The following is a 22,661-nucleotide window of genomic DNA, read 5'->3' on the forward strand; positions in this document are numbered from 1 at the left end:
TTTGCCCCACCACGGCTTACATAATTGTGGAGCAGATCTGCAAGCCTGCCATGGGAACAGACATCTAATCCATGACTGAGTCACCAATGCCATCCTCTTCCAAGCACCCCCAATTCCTGTGAGGTATTCTCCTCAACCCCTTTTATTTTGGTTTGTGAATATCCTTGAAGCCTGTAACTTTTGTTGATACCTACTGGGAATGATAGTTGGAGTAGCAAGGCCAATTCAACTGTCTCTTTTCATGTGATGTGTTCTTTTTTAATTAAGGTTAATTGACATATGACAGTATGTTAATTTCTGGTGTACAGCATAATGAGTCAATATGTGTATTATTGCAAAATGATCACCACAATGTCTAATTAACATCTATCACCATATGTAGTTAAAAAATTTTTTTCCTGTGATGAGAACTTCTAAGATCTACTCTCTTAGCAACTTTCAAATATGCAATACAACATTATTAACTATAGTTGCCATGCTTTACATTACATCCCCATGACATTTATAACTAGAACTTTATACCTTTTGCCCCCTTCACCCATTTCATGCTATTTCATATTTGTTTTATTCTTTGTGCCTTTAAAAAATGTTTTTTAGGGGCTTCCCTGGTGGCGCAGTGGTTAAGAATCCGCCTGCCAATGCAGGGGACTTGGGTTCGAGCCCTGGAACTGGAATATCCCATATGCCGCGGAGCAACTAAGCCCGTGCACCACAACTACTGAGCCTGTGCTCTAGAGCTCGTGAGCCACAACTACTGAGTCCGCGAGCCACAACTACTGAAGCCCACGTGCCTAGAGCCTGTGCTCTGCAACAAGAGAAGACACTTCAATGAGAGTCCCGTGCACCGCAACGAAGAGTAGCCCCCACTCGCCACAACTAGAGAAAACCCACACACAGCAACAAAGACCCAATGCAGCCAAAAATAAATAAAATAAATTTTTAAAAATTTTTTTTTAAATGTTTTTTAGTCCATGCTATCTCTTACTAGGATACCAAAGGGAGATACTCAGGGCTTACTGATGGCTTTCTGCAGAACATGGAAACACTCGTTAGTTTTCTACAGTTTGGAGTTTTAGCAAAAATTCCAAAATAAGAAAAGTCTCATTCACCATCCTGTTACACATTGTTAACCAAAATTTGGGGAAGACGAGAATTTTTTCAGGCTGCACTAATCCCAGAATTACTATTTTCCCTTATATAACCAGGGATATTTATAAAACAATTTCATCACTGTATTGAAAAAGACATTTCTAGAGGCCCTTGGCAGTTAGGAGTCACTTCAGTGAAGACCCACACCTTCACCTTTTCCATCTTGTTCCAGTCTTGGTAAAAGCAAATGGAAATGATTATGTGACGATAGAATCTCCCTCTTCTTTGGAAGGAAAACCATGAAATCAAAATGATGAGCTCTTCTTTGAGAAATCATTGTAATTGCTTTTTCTCTTTAGTCATTTTCTCTTGCATTCACTGTAATTATCTCAAACCTTTACTCCATCTCTCATATTCAGTTTTAAGTTTTCCATTCCTTTCTGCTTCTAAGTTACTTATTGTATTTGTAATAGTGTTGTTTTGGTTCTCAATTTGTATTCTTATTTCAGCAGTTCCTCTTTTTATCCCATTCTGGTCTTTAATCATCTTATCTTTGAGCCCTGGTTTTAATAAATTCATATTTTCAGTACACTTCTCTGCAGAGTGAATCAACAGGAACGTGCTTTCTGGATAGTGTTTCCTTTTAGATTGCTTTTTTTTTCTGTGCTTTGTATACTAGTTTCCTTCTCTCTTTTCCCCTTGGAATGTATGCATATGTTTTTGTATGTTTGTTTTTGGTTGTTTGCCATAGTTACCGTTCTTTTTGTTGTTTTTGTTGCTTGTTTTGTTTTGATACTGCTTAATGTGGGAAGCTCTGTCCAGAACACATTTCCTCTGACATTGCGTGTATTGAAATTTCCTGATTTTCCTTCAACCATATCTGGGACTGTGTGTCTTGCAGGCTCTATCCACTTCTCTACTGCCTAAAATCATGGGGCTGAAGGAGGGGTTGTCTTCACCAGAACAAAGTGCAGTCCTTGCTGGGAGACCCGAGGCTCTGATCAGTCTGATATCTAGTACTAGGGCTCACTCCACTCACCCATGGGTTTCCCACTCCTCAGGCTTGGTTTTGTTACCCCAACTCAGCACAGCTCTCTAAAACGGAAAGAAGTACAGCTGTCCCTGCCTCTCCAGAGGTACTATAATGCCAGGTAGGGGCTTCTTCCATCAAGGATTTTTTCTTCACTTCCCCCAGGGAAGATCTTGAGTGTAACTATTTGAGATACACCATCCCTAATAAAGAATTTCTTTCCTGGTGCCCAAATTCTGGCACTTCTCCTCTGCCCACAGTTGCAGACTCATGACCTCCACTACAACTCATTCTCACCCCAAATTCGAGCACCAGTTCTACCAGCAGAATGGAGAAAGAAAAAGGATTCAAAAATACGTTAAGAACTTGTAGTGTGCCAGGTGCTTTGTATAGTAGTTAACTTAATTTTCACAACACTCTTATTTGTTTTAGGTTGAGAAAACCAGAAAATTTAAGGAAGTTTAATAACTTTCCAGAAAAAGAAAGAGAAGTAGAATTTTATCCTAGGTCCGACCAACCTCAAAGCTGTGTTCTCTCTGCTACACCCAATGGTGTGCTGTTAAATGTTTAACAACCAGTGGAGGGGTGTGCGGAGAGAGCTGGTTTATCACGTTTGCAATTCCATGATGTAATACTCCCACCATGATCAATTCAGGCTAACTGTAATACAGACAAGGCTGGTTGTAACATCACAGTTGGCCTACCATATTTGTGATTCCATCTGTGGTTGGTTGAACCCACCGATACTATGCCACTTTATATAAAGAACTGGTGCATCTGTGGATTTTGGTATTCAGGGGAATCCTGGAACCAATCCCCTGCAGATACTGCGGGACAACTGTATTAACATTTACCTATTTTTACCAATGAAACAATGTTGATAATGAGACAGTTAATATTTTAATATTTTAATAATATTTATACATTAGCCTGACAGATTGTCATTGTGTAAAGTAAACCAAAATACTAAGAAAAACCAGTTTGAGATGTGAAAATGTATACAACAGCTTTTTAAGAAATATTAATCATAAAGGACTTATGGTAAAGATTGTTCACAGTGATTCAGGGTCTTGAAGCTCTGTAAGTGTTTCTGACATTACCAAATAGATTAAACTGATGTTACAAACATTCAGCTATGAGGGCAATCCCCATTAAGAGGGTTTCTTAAGAAAAATTACTTAACTAATTTCTCCCATCCCAGGCACCAGAATTTTGACTGTAATATTCCAACGGGGTCTACCCAAATCATTCACAAATAAATAACAATGCTTAGAGGGTTCATTTACCAAGGGACTATGAAAGTGACAAACATACTTGCTTGCAAACGATTGAATACAATCTCTAAAACAGAAGCAAATTCATAATACAATGGCTTTAACTAAGTTATAAACACATACATAAGCATAGCTGATTCTCCATAGTGGAGGTCTAATATCAAGTTCTGAATGCTCTAAGGAATTAAGAATCTTAGCCAGTGAGACCCATCCTAGAAAGCCTAGATACCTCTCCTGCCTTACATTTGTCATGATACCCCATAATAGTGACACCATTAGGCATCCTCTGATGGCATCCAGCTCATGGATATTACTCTGTAATCACTTTACAACCATTTTCACTGTACTCCATGAAGTTGTCATCACCCATCAATTACCTGCTGCTGGCTCAGGAAGTCAATGACAAGAGATGGGAACTCCCCCATCTCTAATAATGTTTATTTCCATAAAACTTCAGTAGAGCAACAGAAGTGTAATTTCCCATAGAGGTCCCATTTGGAGATTTGACTTGTTATGTGGTTATTTAGATATGAATTATTAAATTTGTTAATTTTGCCTGACCCCTTGCTGCCGTCACTGTTGCTGTTGCTGTTCCTCCTTCCTTCTCTCCCTTTTGGTCATCTTACTGGCATCATTTGCACTTTCCCCAACAGGTAAGGAGGAGAAAATACATGTGATAAAACCCAAACAAACACATTCATCAAAATATAAGGTAAACAGGGGCTTCCCTGGTGGCACAGTGGTTGAGAGTCCACCTGCCGATGCAGGGGACACGGGTTCGTGCCTCCGTCCGGGAGGATCCCATATGCCGCAGAGCGGCTGGACTCGTGAGCCATGGCCACTGAGCCTGTGCGTCCAGAGCCTGTGCTCCGCAGCGGGAGAGGCCACAACAGTGAGAGGGCCGCGTACCGTAAAAATAAAATAAAATAAAATAAATAAGGTAAACATTTCTACTGAAGAGAAAAATTAACATATAATTGGATAATATAAAACTTGTTATTGGGCTTCCCTGGTGGGACCATGGTTAAGAATCTGCCTGCCAATGCAGGGCACTCGGGTTTGAGCCCTGGTACTGGAAGATACCAAATGGCACAGAGCAACTAAGCCTGTGCATCACAACTACTGAGCCTGTGCTCTAGAGCCCACGTGCCACAACTACTGAGCCCACATGCCACAACTACTGAAGCCCGTGCACCTAGAGCCTGCGCTCTGCAACAAGAGAAGCCACTGCAATGAGAAGCCCATGCACCGCAACAAAGTGTAGTCCCCACTCACCGCAACTACAGAAAGCCTGCTGACAACGAAAACCCAATGCACCCAAAAATAAAATAAATAAAAAATAAATAAATGTATTTTAAAAATTTGTCATTGAATTAATATTTTTAATTTTCTAAACCTAAGTAAAAAGACTTGGGTTTCCCTGGTGGTGAAATGGTTGACAGTCCGCCTGCCGATTCAGGGGATGCGGGTTCATGCCCCGGTCTGGGAGGATCACATGTGCCGCGGAGTGGATGGGCCCATGACCCATGGCCGCTGAGCCTGCGCATCCGGAGCCTGTGCTCCGCAACAGGAGAGGCCACAGCAGTGAGAGGCCCGCATACCACAAAAAAAAAAAAAAAAAAAAAAAGACTTAAACCTAAGTCCCTCTCTTGTAAACCTAAGTAAAAAGAACTAACTATACATATTACATTTTTGGGACTTCCCTGGCGGTCAGGTGTTTAAGACTTCACCTTCCAATGCAGGGGGTGCAAGTTAAATCTCTGGTCAGGGAGCTAAGATCCCACATGTCTTGCGGCCAAAAAACCAAAACATAAAACAGAAGCAATACTGTAACAAATTCAATAAAGACCTTAAAAATGGTCCAGATCAAAACAAAAATTACATTTTTATGTGAAATGAATTTTCCAATTGTAAATCTGCTAAATAAAAAGTAATTTAAGCAGAGATACTGTAAAGCTGTTACCACAAAAAAAAATTTGTCATAATCAATGATTCTAATTCTCTTAAAAATGTGTACCACGACAATAAGTATAATGATCTCATTTGACTATATTATAAATATGATATGTAATTTTTGAATAGCCAGACTTTCAGATTCCTATAACTTCCCAGAGGGATTACTACAAGAGAAGTAAAGTCAGGATAGGATCAACTAGTCTGGCATTTATTATCTCTTGAATAACAAAATGTCTTAAGAGAACCACAGAAAATACCTAAGAGAAATTACCACAGGCACATCTCCTTCCTCTCTTTTCACTCCTAGCTGTTTAAAATGCAGACCAACTCGCCAGGGTCCTGACTTATTCTCTCCAATTTCTGAATGTCAAACACAGACAGCAATTGTTGGCTGTCAGGGTATGAAGTCTGTGGAAGCAGAGAAACTGGACATCTGGCATTTCAACATTCTGGAGCAAGTGATATAATTATTTAATTAGTGTAAGAGAAAAGCATCTACACAAAGATCCAGGCATCCACTCTGTCATCAAAAATGTCTCTAAAATAGCAAACACATATTAAGGGACTGAGAAAAGGAATAATATTGTATAAACTAGATTAACATTTCAATGATAAAAGGAAATCTAAAGTAACAAAAATAGGATTTAATTATCATAAGTAAATCCATAAAATTGCTGTTTGCTGAAGAATACTTTTTATACATTTATGAACTTACTGAAAGTTTACGTTTTCTATTGCTCAAAACTAAAAAAGTTATCTCGGTTTCGAGATAAGATGGCGGAGGAGTAAGAAGCAGAGATCACCTTCCTCCCCACAGATACATCAGAAATACATCTACACGTGGAACTGCTCCTATAGAACACACACTGAACGCTGGCAGAAGACCTCAGACCTCCCAAAAGGCAAGAAACTCCCCACATACCTGGGTAGGGCAAAAGAAAAAAAAAAGAGACAAAAGAATAGGGACGGGACCTGCTCCTCTGGGAGGAAGCCGTGAAGGAGCTAGGAATTTACACACTAGGAAGCCCCTTCAGGGGCGGAAACTGCGGGTGGCGGAGGGGGAAGCTTCGGAGCCACGGAGGAGAGCACAGCAAGAGGGTTGCAGTGGGCAAAGCGGAGAGATTCCCGCAGAGGCTCGGTGCCGACCAGCACTCACCAGCCCGAGAGGCGTCTCTGCTCACGCGCCGGAACGGGCGGGGCTGGGAGCTGAGGCTCCGGCTTCGGTTGGATCCCAGGGAGACGACTGGGGTTGGCTGCGTGAACACAGCCTGAAGGGGTTTGTGCACCACGGCTAGCCGGGACGGAGTCCGGGAGAAGTCTGGAGCTGCTGAAGAGGCAAGAGCCTTTTTCTTCCTTCTTTGTTTCCTGGTGCATGAGGAGAGGGGATTAAGCGCGCCACTTAAAGGAGCTCCAGAGACGGGCGCGAGCCGCGGCTATCAGCGTGGACCCCAGAGACGGGCATGAGACGCTAAAACCGCTGCTACCGCCACCAAGAAGCCTGTGGGCGAGCACAGGTCACTATCCACACCTCCCCTCCCAGGAGCCTGTGCAGCCTGCAACTGCCAGGGTCCCGAGATCCAGGGACAACTTCCCCAGGAGAACGCATGGCGCGCCTCAGGCTGCTGCAACGTCATGCTGGCCTCTGCTGCCGCAGGCTCGCCCCGCAACCGTACCCCTCCCTTCCCCAAGCCTGAGTGAGCCAGAGCCCCCGAATCAACTGCTCCTTTAACCCCGTCCTGTCTGAGAGAAGAACAGACGCCCTCAGGCGACCTACACGCAGAGGCGGGGCCAAATCCAAAGCTGAACTCCGGGAGCTGTGCGAACACAGAAGAGAAAGAGAAATCTCTCCTAGCAGCCTCAGAAGCAGGGGATTAAAGCTACACGATCAACTTGATGTACCCTGCATCTGTGGAATACATGAATAGACAACAAATCATCCCAAATTGGTGAGGTGGACTTTGGGAGCAAGATATATTATTTTTGCCCCTTTTCCTCTTTTTGTGAGTGTGTATGTGTATGCTTCTGTGTGAGATTTTGTCTGTATAGCTTTGCTTTCACCATTTGTCCTAGGGTTCTGACAGTCCGTATTTTTTTTCTTTTTCTCTTTTTAATTTTAAAAATTTATTTTTCTTAATAATTATTTTTTATTTTAATAACTTTATGTTTTTATCTTACTTTATTTTATTTTATTTTACCCTCTTTCTTTCTTTCTAATTTTTCTCCCTTTTACTCTGAGCCGTGTGGATGAAAGGCTCTTGGTGCCAGGAGTCAGTGCTGTGCCTCTGAGGTGGGAGAGCCAACTTCAGGACACTGGTCCACAAGAGACCTCCCAGCTCCACGTAATATAAAATGGCGAAAATCTCCCAGGGATCTCCATCTCAATGCCAAGACCCAGCTTCACTCTATGACCAGCAAGCTACAGTGCTGGACACCCTATGCCAAACAACTAGCAAGACAGGAACACAGCCCCATCCATTAGCAGAGAGGCTGCCTAAAATCATACTAAGGCTACAGACACCCCAAAACACACCACCATACGTGGACCTGCCCACCAGAAAGACAAGATCCAGCCTCATGCACCAGGACACAGGCACTAGTACCCTCCACCAGGAAACATACACAACCCACTGAACCAACCTTAGCCTCTAGGTACAGACACCAAAAACAATGGGAACTACAAACCTGCATCCTGCAAAAAGGAGACCCCAAACACAGTAAGATAATCAAAATGAAAAGACAGCAGATGAAGGAGCAAGGTAAAAACCCACCAGACCTAACAAATGAAGAGGAAATAGGCAGTCTATCTGAAAAAGAATTGAGAATAATGATAGTAAAGATGATCCAAAATCTTGGAAATAGAATACACAAAATGCAAGAAACATTTAACAAGGACGTAGAAGAACTAAAGATGAAACAAACAATGATGAACAACACAATAAGTGAAATGAAAAATACTCTAGATGGGATCAATAGCAGAATAACTGAGGCAGAAGAACAGATAAGTGACCTGGAAGATAAAATAGTGGAAATAACTACTGCAGAGCAGAATAAAGCAAAAGAATGAAAAGAACTGAGGACAGTCTCAGAGACCTCCAGGACAACATTAAACACACCAACATTCGAATTATAGGGGTCCCAGAAGAAGAAGAGAAAAAGAAACGGACTGAGAAAATATTTGAAGAGATTATAGTTGAAAACTTCCCTAATATGGGAAAGGAAATAGTTAATCAAGTCCAGGAAGCACAGAGAGTCCCATACAGGAAAAATCCAAGGAGAAACACGCCGAGACACATATTAAACTATCAAAAATTAAACACATAGAAAATATATTAAAAGCAGCAAGGGGAAAACAACAAATAACACACAAGGGAATTCCCATAAGGTTAATAGCTGATCTTTCAGCAGAAACTCTACAAGCCAGAAGGGACTGGCAGGACATATTTAAAGTGATGAAGGAGAAAAACCTACAACTAAGATTACTCTACACAGCAAGGATCTCATTAAGATTTGATGAGAGAGTTCAGCACCACCAAACCAGCTTTAAAACAAATGCTAAAGGAACTTCTCTAGGCAAGAAATACAAGAGAAGGAAAAGACCTACAATAACAAATCCAAAACAATTAAGTAAATGGGAATAGGAACATACATATCAATAATTACCTTAAATGTAAATGGATTAAATGCTCCCACCAAAAGACACAGACTGTGTGAATGGATACAAAAACAAGACCCGTATATATGCTGTCTACAAGAGACCCACTTCAGACCTAGGGACACATACAGATGGAAAGTGAGGGCATGGGAAAAGTTAGTCCATGCAAATGAAAATCAGAAGAAAGCTGGAGTAGGAATTCTCATATCAGACAAAGTAGACTTAAAAAAAAAGACTATTACAAGAGACAAAGGAGGGCACTGCATAATGATCAAGGGATCGATCCAAGAAGAAGATATAACAATTGTAAATATTTATGCACCCAGGGCTTCCCTGGTGGCGCAGTGGTTGAGAGTCCGCCTGCCGATGCAGGAGACACTGGTTCGTGCCCCAATCCGGGAAGATCCTACATGCCACGGAGCAGCTCGGCCCGTGAGTCATGGCCGCTGAGCCTGCGCGTCCAGAGCCTGTGCTCCGCAACGGGAGAGGCCACAACAGTGAGAGGCCCGCATACCACACACAGAAATATATATATATATATATATATATATATATATATATATATATATATATATATATATTTATGCACCCAACATAGGATCACCTCAATACATAAGGCAAATACTAACAGCCATAAAAGGGGAAATTGACAGTAACACAATCATAGGAGGGGACTTTAACACCCCACTTTCACAAATGGACAGATCATCCAAAATGAAAATAAATAAGGAAACACAAGCTTTAAATGATACATTAAACAAGATGGACTTAATTGATATTTATAGGACATTCCATCCAAACACAACAGAATACACATTTTTCTCAAGTGCTCACGGAAAATTCTCCAGGATAGATCATATCTTGGGTCACAAATCTAGCCTTGGTAAATTTAAGAAAACTGGAGTCACATCAAGTATCTTTTCCGACCACAACACTATGAGAATACATATCAATTACAGGAAAAGATCTGTAAAAAATACAAACACATGCAAGCTAAACAATACACTACTTAATAATGAAGTGGCCACTGAAGAAATCAAAGAGGAAATCAAAAACTACCTAGAAACAAATGACAATGGAGACACGATGACCCAAAACCTATGGGATGCAGCAAAAGCAGTTCAAAGAGGGAATTTTATAGCAACACAGTCCTATATTAAGAAACAGGAAACATTTCAAATAAACAACCTAACCTTGCACCTAAAGCAATTAGAGAAAGAAGAACAAAAAAAATCCCAAATCTGGCAGAGGGAAAGAAATCATAAAAATCAGATCAGAAATAAATGAAAAAGAAATGAAGGAAACGATAACAAAGATCAATAAAACTAAAAGCTGGTTCTTTGAGAAGATAAACCATTAGGCAAACACATCAAGTAAAAAAGGGAGAAGACTCAAATCAATAGAATTAGAAATGATAAAGGAGAAGTAACAACTGACACTGCAGAAATACAAAAGATCATGAGAGATTACTACAAGCAACTCTATGCCAATAAAATGAACAACCTGGAAGAAATAGACAAATTGTTAGAAATGCACAACCTGCCGAGACTGAACCAGGAAGAAATATAAAATATGAACAGACCAATCACAAGCCCTGAAATTGAAATTGTGATTTAAAATCTTCCAACAAACAAAAGCCCACGACCAGATGGCTTCACAGGCAAATTCTATCTAACATTTAGAGAAGAGGTAACACCTATCCTTCTCAAACTCTTCCAAAATATAGCAGAGGGAGGAACACTCCCAAACTCATTCTACAAGGCCACCATCACCCTGATAACAAAACCAAAGATGTCACAAAGAAAGGAAACTACAAGCCAATATCACTGATGAAAACAGATGCAAAAATCCTCAACAAAATACTAGCAAACAGAATCCAACAGCACATTAAACGGATCATACACCATGATCAAGTGGGGTTTATTCCAGGAATGCAAGGATTCTTCAATATACACAAATCAATCAACGTGATACACCATATTAACAAATTGAAGGAGAAAAACCATATGATCATCTCAGTAGATGCAGAGAAAGCTTTTGACAAAATTCAACACCCATTTATGATAAAAACCCTTCAGAAAATAGGCATAGAGGGAACTTTCTTCAACATAATAAAGGCCATATTTGACAAACCCACAGCCAACGTCGTCCTCAATCGTGAAAAACTGAAACCATTTCCACTAAGATGAGGAACAAGACAAGGTTGCCCACTCTCACCCCTCTTATTCAACATAGTTTAGGAAGTTTTAGCCATAGCAATCAGAGAAGAAGAAGAAATAAAAGGAATCCAAATCAGAAAAGAAGTAAAGCTGTCACTGTTTGCAGATGACATGATACTATACATAGAAAATCCTAAAGATGCTACCAGAAAACTACTAGAGCTAATCAATGAATTTGGTAAAGTAGCAGGATACAAAATTAATGCACAGAAATCTCTGGCATTCTTATACACTAATGATGAAAAATCTGAAAGTGAAATCAAGAAAACACTCTCATTTACCATTGCAACAAAAAGAATAAAATATCTAGGAATAAACCTACCTAAGGAGACAAAAGCCCTATATGCAGAAAATTATAACCCACTGATGAAAGAAATTAAAGATGACACAAATAGATGGAGAGTTATACCATGTTCTTGGACTGGAAGAATCAACATTGAGAAAATGACTCTACTACCCAAAGCAATCTATAGATTCAATGCAATCCCTATCAAACTACCACTGGCATTTTTTACAGAACTAGAACAAAAAAATTTCACAATTTGTATGGAAACACAAAAGACCCCGAATAGCCAAAGCAATCTTGAGAACGAAAATGGAGCTGGAGGAATCAGGCTCCCTGACTTCAGACTATACTACAAAGCTACAGTAATCACGACAGTATGATACTGGCACAGAAACAGAAATATAGGTCAATGGAACAGGACAGAAAGCCCAGTGATAAACCCCTGCACATATGGTCACCTTATCTTTGATAAATGAGGCAAGAATATACAGTGGAGGAAAGACAGCCTCTTCAATAAGTGGTGCTGGGAAAACTGGACAGGTACATGTAAAAGTATGAAATTAGAACACTCCCTAACACCATACACAAAAATAAATGCAAAATGGATTAAAGACCTAAATGTAAGGCCAGACACTATCAAACTCTTAGAGGAAAACATAGGCAGAACACTGTATGACATAAATCACAGCAAGATCCTTTTTGACCCACCTCCTAGAGAAAGGGTAGTAAAAACAGAAATAATCAAATGGGACCTAATGAAACTTCAAAGCTTTTGCACAGCAAAGGAAACCATAAACAAGACCAAAAGACAACCCTCAGAATGGGAGAAAATATTTGCAAATGAAGCAACTGGCAAAGGATTAATCTCCAAAATTTACAAGCAGCTGATGCAGCTCAATAACAAAACAACAAACAACCCAATCCAAAAATGGGCAGAAGCCCTAAATAGACATTTCTCCAAAGAAGATATACAGATTGCAATCAAACACATGAAAGAATGCTCAACATCATTAATCATTAGAGAAATGCAAATCAAAACTATAATGAGATATCATCTTACACCAGTCAGAATGGCCATCATCAAAACATCTAGAAACAATAAATGCTGGAGAGGGTGTGGAGAAAAGGGAACACTCTTGCACTGCTTGTGGGAATGTCAATTGATACGGCCACTATGGAGAACAGTATGGAGGTTCCTTAAAAAACTATAAATAGAACTACCATATGACCCAGCAATCCCACTACTGGGCATATATCCTGAGAAAACCATAATTCAAAAAGAGTCATGTACCAAAATGTTCATTGCAGCGCTATTTACAATAGCCAGGACATGGAAGCAACCTAAGTGTCCCTCAGCAGATGAATGGATAAAGAAGATGTGGCACATATATACAATGGAATATTACTGAGCTATAAAAAGAAACGAAATTGAGTTATTTGTAGTGAGGTGGATGGACCTGGAGTCTGTCATACAGAGTGAAGTAAGTCAGAAGGAGAAAAACAAATACCGTATGCTAACACATATATATGGAATCTAAGGGAAAAAATGTCATGAAGAGCTTAGGGATAGGACGGGAATAAAGACACAGACCTACTAGAGCATGGACTTGAGGATATGGGGAGGGGGAAGGGTAAGCTGTGACAAAGTGAGAGAGTGGCATGGACACATATACACTACCAAACGTAGGGTGGATCGCTAGTGGGAAGCAGCCGCGTGGCACAGGGAGATCAGCTAGGTGGTTTGTGACCACCTAGAGGAGTGGGATAGGGAGGGTGGGAGGGAGGGAGATGCAAGAGGGAAGAGCTATAGAAACATATGTATATGTATAACTGATTCACTTTGTTGTGAAGCAGAAACTAACACAGCATTGTAAAGCCATTATATTCCAATAAAGATGTTAAAGAAAAAAAGCAATCTCAGTTTGATCTTATTTTAAAATTTATATAATTAAAATGCATTATTTCTTTCATTAGTCTTCAAATGCTCATTAAATGTTTTCTCCATAATTTATCATTTAGTGCTATCTTCAATACATAAATAATGATAAATTTGAACATTAATTGGAAAAGTGTCCATTAAAGTTTTCCTTTGAATATCATTTCATCTGATATTATTTCAATTAAAAAATGAGACTTGAACAACATATATCAATAGCAGTGTGTGAATAGGTCAGCATTTCCCAAAGTGTGTTCCTTGGGAGGCTAGATCTAAGAATCTTTTTTAAAATAAATTGTTTTGATATAAATGCCTTTTTAAGCGTACTTTTTAGTATATCAAACACTCAGAAAAATACTCAAATTTTAAGTACACTGCCTAATGTATTTTCACAAAGTGAAACCAACACCCTAACCAAACCATTTCCAGCACCCCAGAAGCCCCTTTGAGTCCCCTTCCAGAGGAAACACTGTCCTGATATCTAATAGCATAAATTCATTTTGCCTGTCTAAAACTTGATATAAATAAATCATCCAGTATGTACTTTTTTGTGTCTGCCTGTTATAGCTCAAAATTATATTTGTGATATTTACCCATGTTATTCTTTGTAGTTATAGTTTGTTTATTCTCACTGCTATTACATTTCACTGTGTGAATTTATCACACTTTATTCATTCTACTGTTGATAACATTTGAGTTGTTTCCAGTTTGCAGATCCTAACAAGGAGTACTGCTATGAATATGTCCGTGTCCTTAGCACCTGCCTTTTGCTGAACGTATATATGCGCTTTTGTTGGATAGACTAAGAGTAGAATTGCTGGGGCATAAGGTAAGCATCTGTTTAGCTTTTATAATATTGCCAACCAGTTTTCCGAAGTGGTTACACTAATTTACACTTCTACCAACAGTGGATGAGCACTGCCATTGGTTTACATCCTTGACAATACTTAAAATTTTCTGTTTTAATTTTAGCCATTCCTTTGTAACCACAGTTTGGTTTTACTTGCCTTTTCCTGTTGACTAGTGAATTTGAGTACTTTTCCATATCTCTGTTAGTGCTTTAAATATCTTCTCTGTTCAAATATTTTGTCCACTTTTTCTATTGGATTGTCTGCCTTTTTGATACTGCTTTACAACAGCAACAGCAGTTTTTAAAACCTTTTGTCAGATATATATAGTACAAATATGTTGTCCCAGTCTTCAGCAGAATTCTTAATTTAAATGCAGGCAATTTACCATTCTTTTTCCTTTATGTCTCCCATTAAGAAAATTTTAACCTCCATGTCGTGAAGATATTCTCTGTCCTCCATGTCATAATGACAGCCTCCTATATTTTCTCCTAAAAGCCATAGTTTCATCTTTCATATTTAGATATGAGGAAAGGATCTTTTTTTTCCTCCTGTGGACATCTAATTGACCCAGTACCTTTCACTGAAAAGACCATACTTTATCCACTGTACTGCAGTTTCACCTTCATCATTAATTACTGTGAGGGTCTGTTATTAGACTCTGTATTCTATCCCATTGGTCTGTTTGTCTACCTTTATACCAAAAACATACTGCCTTAATTACTAGTTCTATGAAATCTTAATAGGAGAGATCCCATTGGGATGACTATTCAACAAAGTTAAACCATTTTTTTTCTTTTTGCTTTTGTTTTTCAAATTAAAAACAAACTATTTGAATTATCAGAAATCATATTTAATATGATAAAATGTATTATAATTTTCTAACAGGAAGATATATCTCCTACAGTGTTTCCCAAACAAATTTAACTATGGAAATTTTTTTTCCTACAAATGTCTTATAGGGCTAGTGCTCTAAGTAATGCACTTTGGGAAATAAATAGATGTATGTTTTCAGGTTTTAAGAGCTGACCCCCAAGCCAGGTCCAACTTATTGATGAAACATAGCTCTCAGCATGACATAGTTTTCCAATTTTCATCACAACCTGTATGAGGTCAATTACATTAAGCTCTCAACATCCAGGTGCTTAAAAGAAGACAGATATCTATGTATTGGAATACACTGGGCAAAATAAAAAATCCTCTTTCAGACCTTTCCTTGCACTCCTAGATCCAAGAGGCTTTTGGTGCCTCATCCTTGATTTAGAATCAGAAGGTATAATAAAATGAGGGTTTTTTTAACACAATCTTAACTACCTGTCCTTTCTGGCTACCTATAGATACTCACTTGAGGCATATTAAAGTAAGCTCAGAAGAACTCATCACAGCAGGGCTACCTGCCTGGCTTCCCACGGAGCTCTAAGCTTTGAAGCTCTACTTCTTGTTATCAAAAATGGCAAAGAGTTCTAGAGCTGGAAAGAGTTCATATCTGTAAATCATGTGACCCTCTACTTCAAGTTTGTCTTATTTAAACCATAGTCAAGACTTTGAGAGCTTTTATCACCTAACACAAAGGCTGCTTCCTTGCCAAGTCAACATCATCCTGATGTCTGGTTAGAAATGGATCCTTAAACACATTTTTCCATCATAGGATATTCCAAGTCATAAGGATACCATAAATAGAGTTCTAAAATTTCACAGTTTTTTCTTACATTCAAAACACTCAGGATTTCAATTTATGAAAAGAAACCAGTGTTATTCTGTCTATATTTAGCTAGTGTAATGAGTCACTAAAAAATTAAATTTATGTATTTTACTCTAAAAGTACTGAATATTTTAACAGTGTCTTTCAATCATATATAGTAAATTAACATATCAAATGTGCTAGTTAAGGTGAGATTTATGAATATTACAAGACTCTTACATAACACCGATATCCAGCCCCTACTAAGCAGCATTTTAGCACTCCTACTGGGGTTCAGGGTCTTTTAAAGACTAAAGAATTCAGTGAGGCATGGTGGGAGGAACCCAAGCCAACAGACCTGAATTCAAACACTTACCCACCACTTATGGTCTATGTAACACTAAGAAAGTTATTTAGACTTTTGGAACTCCACCATCCTGATTTAAAAATTAATATAATAATACCCACCCCTAAAGTTTTATTATGAATATTATATAAGATATTTATGAAAAGCACTTAACAGATCACCCATCAAACAGCAAATGTTCAATAAATATTCATTCCCTTTCTTCACCCCCTCTACTACCACCAGATGCTTGAAGATGTTACCAAATGATCGTTACATCTTAATGGTTATGTCAAGTTGATTACCTTCAGCTTGGAAATTCTGTACACCTTTGGACTTCTCAATACATCATAATGACCTGGATTTCTAAGATGACAAATATAGCACGATAGTATCTACAGCAGAAGAACTGGGAATGATTTCCAGAAGAACAACATTCAGGTATCCACGTGATAAGAGCAAAATACCAAATTGACATTTCAGTGCCACAATTTTAGGGGTACTGCAACTGCTGAAATGCATCTTGGGGGGCTCTGAGGAGCTCCAATTCTTTATGTCTCAGGGCAGAAAGAATTCAGTGAGAGGCAAAGTGATATATGAGAATTGATTTATTAGAATAGGATGCTTGTGAGGCTTAAAAGCGGGCAGGCGAGAGGATGCCATGCCCCAAGAACTTAGTGGGCTACAGTTTTATAATCAAAGGAAAAGTGGGGAGGGGGAGAAAACCACCCTCTTCCTCATTCTTGAGTAGACATCATGCTTTCATCATCAATTCCTCCTCCATTTCAGCAGGGAAGTTTTCTTGTCCCTACATGGTCAATCCAGGACTGTCATGGCGCAATGGAAATGAGCAAAAAAGTGGTACCATATGCTAAAAATGGTAAATCATCCCAGGTTTTAGTATAATGTCACCTTTTCCTTATATTTCTGTTTTTAATGTGCACAGAGGAGTGTGTCTTAGGAATTTTTAACTTACTGACATCACTGGGCAGGATGTGGGTCTCATTCCATCATGGCTTTATTGTATGGGGGCATGTCTCATGCTTCTGTTGCATGGTTTTGTTGCTAAGCAAACCTGCTTTCTTGAATGATCATTAGCTTACAGGGGTCTCCCATACTTTTTTCTTTACTTACAATCCCCTAGTGGGATTAACTATTTAATCACCTACTTTGTCCCTTTGTCCCTTTACTCTGTCCCTATCAGTACCAGAATTTCTCCATGCAGGAATATACACATGCCATCTATAACATATGCTACTCTAAGAGCAAAGCAGGTATTTCATTCTTTCTTTAGACTACTTAAGTTTGTATCACTTTCTTTTCTTCAGCCAAAGGCAGGCATGGCTGAGTTACTTTATGCTAGAAAATAGACTCATAAGACACTTCCAAAATGGGAAGCAGTTAAAGGTTTCTGTTCTCAAGCTATAACATTATGATGAATGCAAGTCACAATCTTATCAGAAATATTTCAAGTTTAATGTTAGAACTGTTCTTAGCTATAAAAGTCTAGAGTGTGAGGGAATGGACATTGCTCAAGAATTATGTCACCTAAGGATCAGACTCCAGCAGAAACTGACAATGGAACACCTACTGTTACTACAGGAGCCAAGAAGTCCCACAGCTACTTCTGCTGCTAACTACTTAAAATTTGTGCTAATCACAAGCTTATTATGGACCTTCTTTCTCATAATCTCTGCTCACATTCTTAATTATGGCATTAGGTAGACCATGCTGGAGTCTTCTGCTCAAATATTACTCCTACATATTTGTCTATCATCCTAAAAGCAATACTGAATATAAAATTCCTGAACTATATGCCACTGAAATTTCCAGATTACATCATTTCCTATATTGGAAGCATTAAAGTTAGGAAAAAAGGGATGGGGGAACAACCTTCTGACGCACATCTTCAGACTGATGAAACAGAAAAATTAACCTACTTTTCAGATAAGCTTGCATTTAAACTAGAGATGGAGAAACTTCCCTCGTGGTCCAGTGGTAAAGAATTTGCCTTCCAATGCAGGGTACGCAGGTTCAATCCCTGGTCAGGGAACTAAGATCCCACATGCTGCAGGGCAACTAAGTCCTCACGCCACAACTACTGAGCTCATGTGCCTTAACTAGAGAACGTGCATGCTGCAAACTACAGAGTCCACGTGCCCTGGAACCTGTGCACCACAACTAGAGCAGACAAAGAAACCCCTGCACACCACAACTAGAGAGAAGCCTGCATACCACAACTAGAGAGAGAAAACCCACACGCCACAACTAGAGAGAAGCCCATGCACCACAACAAAAGATACCACATGCCTCAACAAAGATCCTGCATGCTGCAACTAAGACCTGATGCAGCCAAAAATAAATAATCTTTTCTTAAAAAACAAAAAACTAGAGATGGAGAGGTGGGAAATACCAAATATTGGGCTGTCCCCTTAAACAGCAACTGAAATATGCCCATGGGAGTGGGATCAAAGACTTTTGAAAAAGTACTACAGCAGCAAAGAGCTGCCTTCAACTTATCCCAGACCTCCTGCTTTCTAGTTTCCCACACCCTGCTGTATGTTGCCTCTTAGATGTAGTGACTCCTTCACTGGACTCAGTTTTCTTCACATCCAATATCCATATTACTATACTCCATTTTGTGGAGCAACCTCACTAATACCAATCATCACCATTACATCTGCTATTCTCTCTCTTGAATGCTCTATTTCCTATTTTCTGTTACCAATTCAGTGCTGACAAACTGACAGGTTTTTACCTCCCCCAAAATACCAGTAGGGAAACTACTTAAGGAATTCAAGCTATTCGCAAATAATTATCACCAGGAGTGGTTTACCATTAAAGACAGTGTCTATGAGCAAATTCCAGCATTCAAATATCTTAGTCTTATTGCATGTATAATTAATCTAAGAATTATTACCAAGAGATTTATGGCATTGGCTATAAACTACATCTTGAAGGCAAAATGATTGGGATTACAAAAAACACTGTGAAGGCTTCTTCCATTTTCCCAAATAAAATGAATAAGAAAGTTAGGTTTAAAATCTATATTAATTAGTAAAAACCAAAGCCCAGAAATAATGCATATTTCCACCAATAAGAGACTAGAAAAAAAAAACATGGTAAGTTCATACAAGGTAAAACTACGCAGTCTTAAAAAGGAATAAGGAAAATTTTTATATACTGCTGGGAATTATTATAAGAATATATAATTAAGTAAGTGAAAAAGGGCAAGATGCAGAAGAGTATTTGTAGTATGTTAACTTTTGTGTAAGAAGTGAAGGAAGAAAGAATGCAAATATAAATACTTATTTTAATATTAAAAAATGAAAGGATAATAAAAAACTAAAAATATGGTTACCTCTGGGGGAGAAAAAAAAAGGGATAGAAACTTGACATCTGTTATTAAGTGTTCATATTTTTGTTAAGTGTTCATCTTGTTCATAGTTTTGGCTTTGGAACCACATAATGTTTTACACAAGTAAAAATGAAATGAAATTTTAGTAATTCAGGTTCCAGTTGAGATAGAATAAGCATGCTTCATCCTTTTCCTCACACTGAATATAACTATAAAACCTGGACAGAATGCACAGGCACGTATTTGAAGACTTTGTAAATAACAGCAAGTGTTACCAGAATTCAAAGAATCATAGAATCAATTGTGAGTTTACCAGTTTTCTGGTATACCCTTTGTTGAGTTCACCACAGCCAGAAACCCAGAAGTGAGCACTGTGATACAGACGGAGAAGCCCATAGGCTCTCCCTTGAGGGTCAGTAAAAGGTACTCGTGACGCTCAAAGGAAATGTAAAAATCCCCTGGCTTTTTCCCCCTTTCTTCTCTAGCTCCCCAGTCACCAGGCTATCCTGTGGTGGGAAGTCACTGACAGCTACAGGAACCCACAAGAACCACAAGAGCCACAAGAACCCACAAGGATAAGGAGGCCACTCTCCTCTCTGGTAGGTGGAGCTGCAGTTCTAAAGTGTGAGGCAAGCCCCTATGGATTCTCTCTCTCCCCCTCAACCCTCTCTCCCCCTCTCTGCTTGAGGCAGAACATAGACTCAGTCACAGAGGTGAGTGACAGAACACAACAAAGCAGGGTAACTAGAGCCCTAAGTTTCTGGCCAGAGGACAAAAAGGAGAGTCCCAGAAATCAGAAAGTACTAGGGGGAGATTAAAGATGCATGGATCTAACCCTAATTGCCATGGCAGCAATGTTGAGAAAGAAACAAATAGATATACCAATGCCCAGGTTATAGACTGACTGCTGGATGGCACACACCCAAGACAGATCCAAAGAGCACTACAAAGGCTTTAAAAAGTGACCTGACAGGGCTTCCCTGGTGGCGCAGTGGTTGAAAGTCTGCCTGCCGATGCAGGGGACGCAGGTTCGTGCCCCCGGTCTGGGAAGATCCCACATGCCGCAGAGCTGCTGGGCCCGTAAGCCATGGCCGCTGAGCCTGCGCGTCCGGAGCCTGTGCTCCGCAACGGGAGAGGCCACAGCAGTGAGAGGCCCGCGTACGGCAAAAAAAAAAAAAAAAAATAGTGACCTGACATTGGAATTATCACCCATAAAACTCAAGTTGGAACTTGCAGCCTGAAACTAACCAGGTCTGTTGCCTGCTAAAACAAAAATGTCAACATTCTCCACAGAATTTAAAATGAGACACAGAGTCTCACAGCATAATGTTCAAAGTATTTAGGGAACAATCCAAAATTACTCAGCATATGAAGACCCCAAAAAATTTCAAGTCACATGGTAAAAAACAATCAACAGACACCAACGGACACACTATTAACATAGATGCTGGAATTACCTGCCAAAGACTTTAAAGTACGCTGGAACAAACAATTGCAAACATTCTTGCAACATATGTTAGAATAAAAGTTTCCTCAAAGAGAGAGAAAACATAAAGAAGAACCACATAGAAATGGAAAGAACCACATGGGAATTGTAGAACTGAAAAATATGATAACCAAAATAAAAATCTAATTGGATGGACTCAATAGCAGATGGATATGACAGAGGAAAGAGATTATAAACTTGAAGACAAGATAGATCATTAAAAATGATCCAACAGGAACAACAGAAAGAATAAAGATTGAAAACAATTATCAGCCTTAGGGACCACTGAGACAATAACAGAAGGTCTAACATTCATGTTTTCAGAGACTCAGAAGGAATGGTTAAAGAATGGAATGCTGAAAAAATCTTTGAAGAATAATGGCTTTAAAACTTCCCAATCTTGGTGAAGGACAAATGTACAGTTTTAAAAATCTAAATGAACCCCAAAGAAGATAAGTTCAAACAAACCCATGCCCAGACCATAATTAACTGCAGGAAAACAAGAACAAATAACGTTAAAGCAGTCAGAGGAAAACGATACACAGTTTGAATGACTGAATTTCTAATCAGAAACCATACAGGGACAAGAAGTAAGTGGCACAATATTTTTAAAGTGCTAAAAGGAAATAACTGTCAACACAAATCTATATCCAGCAAGAATATCCTTCAGGAATAAAGGCAAAATAAAGACATGCTCAGATGAAACTAACAGAATTCATATCAGGTAGACCTGCTCTAAACATTGCTGAAGAAGCTTTTCAGACAGAAGGGAAACTTGGGCTTTCAGGAATGAAGAAAACACAATAGAAAAGGTATCTGGGTAAATATAATAGACAGGGGGTCCCCAACCCCCGGGCCACGGACTGGTACCAGTCCGTGGCCTGTTAGGAACCAGGGCTACACAGCAGGAGGTGAGCAGCAGGCAAGCGAGGGAAGCTTCATCTGTATTTACAGCCGCTCCCCATCGCTCACATTACCTCCTGAGCTCCATCTCCTGTCAGCATTATGGTGAGTTGTGTAATTATTTCATTATATATTACAATGTAATAATAATAGAAATAAAGTACACAATAAACGTAATGCACTTGAACCATCCCGAAACCACACACACTCCCCAACTGCTGGCCCCTGGAAAAAACTGTCTTCCACAAAACCGGTCCCTGGTGCCAAAAAGGTTGGGGACCTCTGTAATAGACCATTTTTCTTCTATTTAGCACTTTAAACTGACAGTTGAAACTTTAAACTTGATAGTTGAAAGCAAAAACTATAGCATTGTTGTGATGCTTTATGTTTATAGATATAATATATAACACAACTGTAGCATAAAAGAAGGAATGCAAAAAGGATCATTATAGATCTATAATGTTTGTAGATATATGTATAATGTTTGTAGGTATAATATACAACACAAATGTAGCATAAAGGGAGAGGCAAAAGGGATCTACATTCTAATTTAAGTTGTAAATTATTGATTCCAAGTAGACTGTGAAAATTATTTTT

This window comes from Pseudorca crassidens, chromosome 1 (genome assembly GCF_039906515.1).
Source record: "Pseudorca crassidens isolate mPseCra1 chromosome 1, mPseCra1.hap1, whole genome shotgun sequence".
In the NCBI taxonomy this organism is placed as follows: domain Eukaryota; kingdom Metazoa; phylum Chordata; class Mammalia; order Artiodactyla; family Delphinidae; genus Pseudorca; species Pseudorca crassidens.